Genomic DNA, 12,077 nt, shown 5'->3' on the forward strand with positions numbered 1-12,077 from the left:
CCAATTCAATGTCGGGTTCTGTTGCGTGTTTTCTTGATTGCTCGCAAGCGCACGACATCAAGTTATAGTAAAATTTATTTTTGAGTACAAGTGTCGATCCCACGAGGAATGTTTATATAAATGTATTTTAGTACTTGTGATTAAAATAGTCTCGACTTTATTTAGAATAATCAATTAAAATATTTGTTTGCAAGAATAACTAATTTGAAAATGGATTTAAATGTAACACCAATTTATAGCAATTAACAATGGAATAAAAGATCTAGAGGTCCGATTTCACGCAACTGTCCACCATGTGTAATTTCTTGTAGTTATGTTATAAAAATCCTTCTTATTCATTAGCCAAGGATCCTATAATTATCTACTCCCTCTCCCGAGTGTTAAGTAGAATGTAATTATCTAAAAATGGATTGCTACGTTCCCATCAACAATCTACAAATAAATAACACATCAAGCACTAGATTCTCTATGGGCTTCGATAGCATTATAGGCCCTCCCAAAGTCTATAAATACCATTGATGTATTTTTCTCATTTCTTGTTTATAATTTCCTCTTCCGAGTGATAAATTGTAAACATATAAATCATTCAAATTATGGCCAATGAATTGAAAGCATTAAGATTAGAACAATACAAATGAACAATATGAAGAACTTAAATAGCTTAGTTCATAGATTCTAACACATGGTTTCTAGTTTTGTTCCATCTTTCCTCTAGAAATAAAAATTAGTTCATAATAACACAAGCAAAACAACAAAACATGGTTTTAAAACAAGACAACTGAAAAATAAAAGAAAGAAGAAATTAGAACAAGAGTTTGAAGTGCTGATTCCGTCCCCGGAGTTGTGCAAAAGGTTTCCCAAGAACTTGATGAACTTGAGTCTTCAATCTTCTATCAGCAGCCTCCACTCTTCCCTTGGCTCCCCAATACCCTAGATGGTAAGTACATGATGTCTTTTTATAGTCCCAGACAAGCCTCAATTCGCACCACACCAAAATCTTGGACTTCCATGCGCAGCACACCAAAATACAGATTTTCCGGATTCTGTCTTGCAAGGACGCGGGTGCGGTCAAGAAGTCATCGCGGGTGCGTTGTTGGTTCTGGTGTGCGCGCGCAGGTGCGGTATGGATTTTAGCGCGGGAGTGGTGATACACCGTGGGTGAGGTGTAAATATGAGCGCGGGTGCGATATAGCCTCTGTATTTTTTTATCTTTTGCACTTTCCAATTCAACACTTTAATACTCCAAACTCTCATTCTAAGCTTCCAAACTACAACAACAAAAACAACAACAAATCACATAAAACCTGCTGAAGAATCACAAAATTCCAAGTTAAAAACAAGTAATAAAAGTGCAATAAATTGCACTTATCAAACTCCCCCAAACTTAGGATTTTGGTAGTCGCGAGCAAAATAAACAACACAAACAAACAATTCATGAAATATTTTTAAAAGAACTTGGCCTCAAGATAATTTAACTAACTCTTCATGCATTCACAAGTCACATCAATCCAACCAATTTTTCATCTGGATATAATCATGCAATCGGTTAATTTTCTTAACTTCTAATCTCTTCAACTCATGTTTCAAAACATTCTCCATCGATTTCAATTTTTACAAACATAATCAAGAGGTCTTTTTCGGTAAAAATTGGGTTCAAAGCAATATTCATTCAAGAAAGGAGTACCCAATAAATATTTGATGCAATGAGGTGTGTGTAAAGTTGATCAAGATTCGTACTCAATGTAAGTGTTTATCGATTGTCCATAGGCTTGATTCCTCCCAATCCCTCTCCACTAGTATATTGGACAACTATGACTTGGTCAATAGGATTTGCAATGCTTGTAATGTTAGGCCTTGGCTCATGGCTACAAATGAAGATTTGGAGTTCAAATAATGGAGTAAGTTGAATTTTTATCTCTTTTGCAAACTCCACTTTTTTCTTTTATCTCCATTTTTTATTCATTTCATCTCTTTTTTTCCCTTTTTTCTCCAACTTCTTCAATGAACTTTTCTTTTGTAGGAGAATTTCAATTTTTTTTCTTTTTTTTAATCCTTTGAATTCTTACTCCCTTGATAAGGTAGGAAATTAATGTTTAAGATATTCAACGGGGTGGTAAATGTGTGATATTTGAAAAGATATCGAACTGGGGGTCTTTTACACATATTTATGTGTGCCATTCGAATTCATATAAGCTACAAAGAGGTGACAAATGATAAATTATTTTTATTTGGTGGCTCGAAAGGCTCAATCGATCCAAAAAATCACCTAAATCATTCTTAAATCATAAGTTGTCTGTATTTCGCCCCGAGTGTTGTTTGGATAGTTCTGGACAAAATCTCAATTCACCAACACAGAGTAGAATCTAATCATCGTGAAAAATAGTGTGTCAATGCATCAACCAAATACATATATATTCAAAAGAAAAGTGTTTGGCTTCCAAGAAATTTCAAGAACACAATTCTTTTCTCATATAGGCTCAAGAAGGCTTCAAATGAATATTTATGAACAATATAAATAGGCCCAAATAAAATCAAAGATTGCATCAATCATATATGTGTTTGCAAAAATTTATTTCAATGTCAAATGAAAATCACAGAGTTGTTTAGAAATTATAAGTCTCAAACTTGCCAAATCTCATGATTGTTCTCTAAATTTTTCAAATTGATTGATGAACATGAATGAAATACATGACCTTTCTTCTCAATACACAAATTTTGTCTATCATTGGCCATTTCAAAAATATTCATGACTATAACACTACAAACACACAAGCAAATAACTCAAAAGTAAATAAAACACTCAAATAAAACTAAATGACACTACAAACACACAAGCTAAAATAAATAACATCTCCCCCAAACTTAAATATGTGCATCGCCCTCGATGTAAATGATCGTGAAAGTTAGGGGAATACACATACCTCGGGCAATGACCGTCAGTGGTCATTGCCATCCTCATCATCTGCTCCTTCTTGTGGTGGGTGGTACTCCGGCGGATCATATGCGGGCGGCCATTGCGGAGGTTGTGGAAATGGATTACCAGATGTGGAAGCTGATGGAAATTGTTGAGCCAAGACGGACGTGAAATCCATCATATAATCCATGAATGTATCGGTCCTAAATCGAAACTCGTCCATGTCTTGGCGTTGTTGGCACATCTCTTCTTCCAAATGAGTTAATTGATCTCGCACATTTCTTGGTTGCGGTTGTTTATGTTGTTGTGGGGCCTGAGCATGGGCACGTCTTTCAGCAGCTCTTGTTGAATTCTCTCTGAGCTTGACGTGTATCATGTTGATCAGATGTCAGTGACCTATGTGGTTGAATTACCACAATGGCATTTTTTGGTTTCAACAATTCTTCATTTGCTGCCCAAGTCACTTCCGCATAATGGCATAATTATGTGATAAGAGAAGGGTGGAGGAGTCCACTAGGAGAATTACCTTTCGCATAATCTAACATTGAGTTCTGAAGCAATTGACCTAAATCAATCGTCTTTCCTGTTAAGATGCAAAAAGTCGGGATTGCCCTTTCCTTGATGACGGTAGTAGTATGGTCAGTAGGCTTAATCCTAGCCAAAATGAAGGAATACCAATCTTTGGCAACATTTTTCAGATCAGATTGGCTTGGCTTAAATGCACATCGTCTTCTCATTCGCCACTCTGCTCTCTCAATGCAAATAGTCTGAAGAATATTATTATAATCAACTTCCTCGGTCCGATATTCTTCATATTCATCATGCATGACTGGAGGGATACCATACATCGTGTTGATGGTATGAGCATCAAAAGCTACCATCTTTACTCGCACCAAAACTTTCAAGTGATCATGCTTAACCTTAAGGTTAGCATAAAATTCTCGTACCAACGAAATGACCGCATCCTGTGGTTTTTTGCCAAACTCCTCCCAATGCCTAGCGGTAAGAATTAATCCGATCTCGGTTCGTGGGAAGCTTAGGTCAAATCCCCTCTCTTTCACAATGCTCTTGTTCAGAATTTTAGCATAATTTTTCTCCCCCTTCTCGTCCCAGAACTTGTGTGCATCATAATTCGCAGACGAGGATGCACCCTTTGATTGTTTTTTTCTTGGAGGCATTTTGTCAAACACTTTCAAAGCACCAACTTCCCCTTCAATCCAATTCACGTAAACTTGATGATTCTTTCGCTCTCCCAAACTTATTAATCACAATAATTAACTCTCAACAATATACACACCAATCCAATCAACTCCAATCAACAATGTCAAGAATGCACTCCACTAAAATTTAATTTTCTTTCATAGCCAATAGCACCACTAATTTTGAATTTCAAAGCAAATGTAGTATGGATTTGCTCACCTTGAGTGTTGAAATTTGTCTTGGAAGAACAAAATCAAAGCTCCAATCAATCCTTGGTGCACAATTTTCGAGCCCCCTTTTCACACCCTAGGTTTGGTGTTGAATTTGTGGAATGAAGATGGATATTGGATGAAATGAATTGAAGGTATGTATGTGTGGAGTGGGAAATGTGTACTTGGAAGAAAAAAATCGAGTGTGGAATGTGTTCTTGAGAGAGTATTTCAAAGTGAAGGAGAAATTTTCTTCGGTTATGTCCAATGTTTGCCTATTTCAGAATTTAAAACCATCGACCACGGGTGCGGTCTAGAACATACCGCGGGTGCGGTGTAGCTACTGGAATTTTTTAATTTTCGACCTTCAGCGACCGCGGGTGCGGTGCATATCTTACCGCGGGTGCGGTGTTGATTCTGGAAACCTATCGAGGGTGCACTACAAAATAGGCTGCGGGGGCGCTTTGCCTACTGGAAATTTTCATTCTTCATTCAGCAAACACCGCAGGTGCATTGTAAAAATAACGTGGGTGCGGTTTGGTCTCTGTCAAACCAACGCCGGTGCGCTCAATAACGGACCGCGGGTGAACTCTTTGAAATTGTTTTCTCCTCTAATTGTTAGTCCTGAAAAACACAATAGGTATTCATAAGATTTTGTGGAATACAAGAACACACTAAACCAAAAATACACAATAAAAAAAAATAAAAATAAAAATACAAGAATTAAAGTAAAACAGAAAACAAAATACAATAAAGAAACAAAAATTTGGGTTGCCTCCCAAGAAGGGCATGGTTTAACGTCGTCAGCCCGACTGCCACCAGTCTACATCAACTTGATCCACCCAAAGGAATGTTGTCCAGATGCCATACTTCAGTCCCATAATAATGCTTGATCCATTGTTCATTTACTTTAAACGTTCTTCCGTCATTGCACTTTAGCTCAATGGCTCCATATGGTTGGACTGATTCTATTGTAAATGGACCCGAACATCTTGATTTTAGCTTACCAGGAAATAGTTTGAGGCATGAATTGAACAACAGTACTTGTTGTCCGGGCTCGAAATTTCTATGCAAGATATGGTTATCGTGCCACTTCTTGGTCTTCTCCTTGTAGATCTTTGCGTTCTCATAAGCCTCATTTCTGAACTCCTCCATCTCATTCAATTGCAATAGCCGCTACTCACCAGATGCTTCCATATCAAAGTTGAATTTTTTCACGGCCCAAAAAGCTCTGTGTTCCAATTCCAGTGGTAAGTGACAGGCCTTACCAAAGACCAACCTATAGGGGTGACATCCAAATAGGTGTCTTGTATGCCGTTCTGTACGCCCATAAGGCATCATCCAACTTCAGTGCCCAATCCTTCCGGTTTGTCTTCACCGTTTTTTCCAATATCTGCTTAATCTCCCGATTGGATACTTCGGCTTGTCCATTTGCTTGTGGGTGGTATGCCAGGGTCACTTTATGCTTCACATCATATTTAGCCAAAAGTGAGTTAAAGATTTTATTACAAAAATGTGTACCTTCATCACTAATTATGGCTCTTGGTGTCCCAAATCTTGTGAAGATGTTCCTGTGAACAAACTTAGCAACCACTAGAGCATCATTAGTATTTGTGGCAATTGCTTCCACCCATTTTGACACATAATCCACAGAAAGCAAAATATACGATTGACCAAAAGAAGATGTGAATTGTCCCATGAAGTCAATACCCCAAACATCAAAAAGTTCAACTTCCAAAATATTGGTCAATGGAAACTCATGGCGTCTAGAAATATTGCCAACCCTTTGTAATCTGTCACATGACTTCGCTAAGGTATAACTATTTTTGAACAAAGTAGGACAATAAAATCCAGACTGTAATACCTTTGCTGTTGTTCTTGATGCTCCAAAGTGGCCGCCATATGGTGAAGAATGGCATTGTTCAAGAATAACTTTTGCTTCTTCCTCCACTACGCATCTTCTAATCATCTGATCAGCACATCTCTTGAAGACATATGGATCATCCCATAGGTAAAACTTTGCATCGTGAAAGAACTTCGTCTTTTGGTGATAACTCAAATCTGGAGGCAGAGTACCACAAGACAAGAAATTAGCTATATTCGCAAACCAAGGGAGTATAGCATTTACCTTGAACAGCTGTTCATCTGGGAATGCTTCTTTTATGGTTCCTTCATCTATTTTATCTTCAAGTTCGAGCCGTGACAAGTGGTCCGCCACTTGATTTTCACACCTCTTCCTATCCTTTACTTCAAAATCAAACTCTTGGAGTAATAAAATCCACCTTATCAAGCGTGGTTTTGCATCCTTCTTGGCAAATAGGTATCAAATAGCTGCATGGTCAGTGAAAACAATTACCTTTGTGCTGACCAAGTACGGTCTAAACTTGTCAAATGCAAACACTACTGCAAGCATATCCTTTTCAGTAGTTGTGTAATTTTGCTGTGCAGCATCCATGGTTTGACTTGCATAGAATATTGATCTAAAAAATTTATCACGCCTTTGGCCCAACACCACACCTACTACATAATCACTAGCATCGCACATCAACTCGAAGGGCTCCTTCCAATCTGGTACTATCATGATTGGTGTTGTCACCAATGCCTTCTTGATCTTCTCAAATTCCTACAGACAATCATCATCAAAAATAAAAGTGGATTCTTTTTCAAGCAAATTACACAAAAGTTTATTAATCTTAGAAAAAGCTTAGATAAATCTACGATAAAATCAGGTGTGTCCTAAGAAACTCCTTATCCCTTTGATGTTCTTCGGTGGTGGAAGCTTTTCAATTGCAACAACTTTGGCTCTGTCTACCTCTAATCCCTTTGAAGACACTTTATGTCCAAGAACAATACCCTCTTGGACCATAAAATGACACTTCTCCCAATTAAGGTCTAAGTTCTTTTCTTTACATCTCTGCAAAACGAGGGAAATGTTATGTAAACAGTGATCAAATGAAGAGCCAAAAATCGAGAAATCATCCATGAAGACTTCCATGATGTCTTCCACCATGTCTGCAAATATGGCCATCATACATCTCTGAAAAGTAGCAGGTGCATTGCATAGCCCAAAAGGCATCCTCCTAAAGGCAAACGTTCCATAGGGGCATGTGAATGTTATCTTCTCTTGATCCTCTGGTGCTATAGCAATCTGGTTATAACCTGAATAACCATCTAAGAAACAATAGTGACAATAACCAGCAAGTCTATCAAGCATTTGATCAATAAAAGGTAATGGAAAATGATCTTTACGTGTGGCATTGTTCAACTTCCTATAATCAATACATACTCGCCATCCAGTCACAGTACGAGTAGATATTAGTTCATCATTTTCATTCTTTACCACAGTCATTCCACCCTTTTTGGGCAGTACTTGCACAGGAGACACCCAACTGCTGTCAGAAATAACATATATAACTCCAGCATTTAACAATTTCAACACTTCATTTTTCACTACCTCTTTAATGGCTGGATTTAACCTTCTCTGATGATCCACATAAGGAGCGTATGACTCTTCCATTAAAATCTTATGCATGCATATGGTGGGACTAATCCCCTTGATATCAGAAATCTACCACCCAAAAGCAGTTTTAAATTTCCTCAACACTCTCAAAAATTTCTCTTTTTCATCTAAAGTAAGAGAGAAAGAGATAATTACAGGATATGTCGACTTCTCACCCAAGAAAGCATAGCAAAGATGGCTTGGCAATTCTTTCAAAACAGGGGATGAAGGTATTATCTCTGAACACTTTTCTTCTTCCAATTTCTCCTGTGCGGCTTCCTTCACCTTTGGCAACTCCTCAAGAGCTAAAAGTTGCTCTCTCAATTCCCAATCATCATCATCGACTCTACCGACAGTACTAGAAAGGCATCTTTCTAATGGATCTTCTACTGTATGACCTATACCAATCTCAGCAACACAATAGTCAATTATATCAATACTTTTACAAGTACTTACCTCGTCGTTACCATTAATAGCCTTATAGATGTTGAATATCACAGCTTCCCCACCAACTCTCAAGGTGAGTTCTCCTTTGTGTACATCTATCATTGCTTTTCCAGTGGCTAAGAAGGGTCGCCCAAAAATCAATGGAGAATCTTGATCTTCTTCCATATCAAGTATTACGAAATCAGCAGGGAAGATAAACTTGTCAACTTTTACCAAAACATCTTCAACAATTCCACGAGGATAGGTGAGTGACCTATCTGCAAGTTGCAAAGTTATAGTGGTTGGTTTTACCTCCCCAAGCTCCAAGTCCCTATAAATAGAAAATGGCATAAGATTAATACTCGCTCCAAGATCACATAAAGCTTTATTAACATGAGTACTACCAATAATACAAGGAATAGTAAAACTCCCTGGATCTTTTAGTTTTTGTGGTAACTTCTTTTGGAGAATGGCGCTGAACTCTTCGGTCAACTTCATTGTCTCTTTCTCTTGCAACTTCCTCTTCTTTGACATCACATCTTTGATGAACTTTGCATAGTTTGGCATTTGCTCTAAAGCATCAGCAAATGGAATGTTGATGTGAATCTTCTTTAAAATCTCCAAAAATTTTGCAAATTGATCATCAATAATCTTCTTCCTAAATCTCTGTGGGTATGGAAGAGTCGGTTTAGGTATAGAATCCGTTCAAGTTTAGTTTCAATCCGAGACTCCTCAACCTTGTTCTCCTTTCCATTTTCACATTCATCTTCTTCAACTCTCTTCTCATTTTCCTCATTCTCTTTGGATTTTTTAACCTCAATTTCTCTTCCACTTCTCAAAGTTACAGCTTTGCATTGCTCCTTTGGATTCACTTCAGTATTACTTGATAATTGACCTCTATTTTGATCTCTCAACGCATTAGCCAACTGTCCAATCTGTGTCTCCAATGATTTCATTGTGGCACCCATATTTCCCATGTGAGTTTCCATGCCATCAAGACGAGATTCAGTCTTAGCCATCCTTTTACTAGATTCAGCAACAAATGTCCCAACTAGATCCTCAAGTGAAGGCTTTCTTTCCCCCTTCGATGTATTGAACCCCGGTGGAGGATTCAACACATTCTTATTATTAGCATATGAAAAATTCTCATGATTTCTCAAACTAGGATGATAAGTGTTAGGGGGAGGGTTACCTCGATATCCTCCGTATCCACCAAAATTCCTATTGTTGATATAATGAGCCTCATCAGGAATATGTGGTTCTTCAATAACAACCGATGCATTTTCAACCTCTGGTGTACTAGCTTTATTCATAGCTGCAATTTGAGTTGTTAAAGCTGAAACTTGTGCGGCCAGTGATGTAATAGGATCTACGACATAAATTCCAGCTGGTTTCTTTACTCCTGACCTCTCAGACGGCCACTGATAATTGTTAATGGTCATCTCTTCAAGCAAATCATATGCTTGATAAGGTGATTTGGCAAATATCGTGCCACCAGCTGCTGCATCCACAATGCCTCTTGTTTGTCCATTCAAACCATTGTAAAAAAATTCAATCTGTACCCAATCTTCAAAACCATGGTTTGGACACTTCCTCAACAACTCCTTATACCGTTCCCATGCCTCATATAATTGCTCAAAGTCAGTCTGCCTAAAAGTACTTATCTCAATCTTCAATTGTGCAGACTTCGCATGTGGAAAATATTTATCAAGGAACTTGGTTGCTAACTCCTGCCATGTAGTGATACTCCCCAAAGGAAGCAATTGGAGCCATCCTCTTGCTTGGTCCCTAAGAGAAAAATGAAACAAGCGCAAGCGAATTATATCATCAGGAACACCATTTATCTTTATCGTGTTATTGATTTCAAGGAATGTTCTGAGATGTAGATGAGGATCTGCAGTAGCGGCTCCCCCAAATTGGTTCTGTTCAACCATGTTTATCAATGTGGGCTTGAGCTCAAAGTTGTTTGCATTAATAGTCCCTCGTGCTATGCCCGAATAATGAGCATTTAGTACCGGCCTAAAATGATCTCTGATGGGTATTGCAGTGGGTGGATTTTTGTTATCTCTGTTGTCAGCCATTGTTTGAATCGCTTCTCTTCTTGTCTTTCATAATCTTCTTGTGGTTTTTTCGATCTCGGGATCAAAGATAAGCAAGTCAAGATTTTGCGATCTTCGCATGCACTGTCAAACAAAGATAAGAAACAAATCAATATTTAATGTAATACAATAAAAGCAGCTCAAAATTAAAATCTAGACTAATTGGTAACAATACAAATATAAATTTAAAATAAACATTCCCCAGCAACGGCGCCAAAAACTTGTTGCGTGTTTTCTTGATTGCTCGCAAGCGCACGACGTCAAGTTATAGTAAAATGTATTTTTCAGTACAAGTGTCGATCAAACGAGAAATGTGTATATAAATGTATATTAGTACTTGTGATTAAAATAGTCTCAACTTTATTTAGAATAATCAATTAAAAGATTTTTTTGCAAGAATAACTAAATTGAAAATGGATTTAATGTAACACCTTATAGCAATTAACAATGGAATAAAAGATCGAGAGGTCTGATTTCACGCAACTGTCCACCATGTGTAATTTCTTGTAGATATGTTACAAAAATCCTTCTTATTCATTAGCCAAGAATTCTATAATTATCTACTTACTCTCCCGAGCGTTAAGTGGACTGTAATTATCTAAAAAGGGATTGCAACGTTCCCATCAACAATCTACAAATAAATAACACATCAAGCACTAGATTTTCTATGGGCTTCGATAGCATTATAGGCCCTCCCGAAGTCTATAAATACCATTGATGTATTTTTCTCATTTCTTGTTTATAATTTTCTCTTCCGAGTGATAAATTGTAAACATATAAATCATTCAAATTATGGCCAATAAATTGAAAGCATTAAGATTATAACAATACAAATGAACAATATGAAAAACTTAAATAGCTTAGTTCATAGATTCTAACACATGGTTTCTAGTTTTGTTCCATCTTTCTTCTAGAAATAAAAATTAGTTCATAATAACACAAGCAAAACAACAAAACATGGTTTAAAACAAGACATATCAACTGAAAAATAAAAGAAAGAAGAACGTAGAACAAGAGTTTGAAGTGCTGATTCCGTCCCCGGGGTTGTGCAAAAGGTTTCCCAAGAACTTGATGAACTTGAGTCTTCAATCTTCTAGCAAGAGCCTCCACTCTTCCCTTGCTCCCCAATACCCTAGATGGTAAGTAAATGATGTCTATTTATAGTCCCAGACAAGCCTCAATTCGCAGCACACCAAAATCCTGGACTTCCATGCGCAGCACACAAAAATACAGATTTTTCAGATTCTGTCTTGCAAGGAGCACGGGTGCGGTCCAGAAGTCATCGCGGGTGCGGTGTTGGTTCTGGTGTGCGCGCACAGGTGCGGTATGGATTTTAGCGCGGGAGCGGTGTAAATATGAGCGCGGGTGCGATATAGCCTCTGTATTTTTTTATCTTTTGCACTTTCCAAATCAACACTTTAATACTCCAAACTCTCATTCTAAGCTTCAAAACTACAACAACAAAAACAACAACAAATCACATAAAACATGCTCAAGAATCACAAAATTCCAAGTTAAAAAAAAGTAATAAAAGTGCAATAAATTGCACCTATCAGGGGCGATCATACCAGCACTAATGCACCGGATCCCATCAGAACTCCGAAATTAAACGTGATTGGGCGAGAGCAGTTCTAGGATGGGTGACCCTCCGGGAAGTCCTCGTGTAGCACCCCTTTTTGTGTTTTTATATTTTTAATTAGTTGTTGGCTGACGATTTTCGGCTCAAATCA

The 12,077-nt window shown here is 37.7% G+C and overlaps 1 pseudogene; it reads left to right on the top strand.

The window, feature by feature from the left end:
• The first annotated feature begins 11,901 nt into the window (after positions 1-11,901).
• Positions 11,902-12,020, top strand: LOC142543876 (5S ribosomal RNA; annotated as a pseudogene).
• The last annotated feature ends 57 nt before the right edge of the window (positions 12,021-12,077 follow it).

The sequence above is a fragment of the Primulina tabacum genome, chromosome 4 (assembly GCF_025594145.1).
Source record: "Primulina tabacum isolate GXHZ01 chromosome 4, ASM2559414v2, whole genome shotgun sequence".
NCBI classification, from domain to species: domain Eukaryota; kingdom Viridiplantae; phylum Streptophyta; class Magnoliopsida; order Lamiales; family Gesneriaceae; genus Primulina; species Primulina tabacum.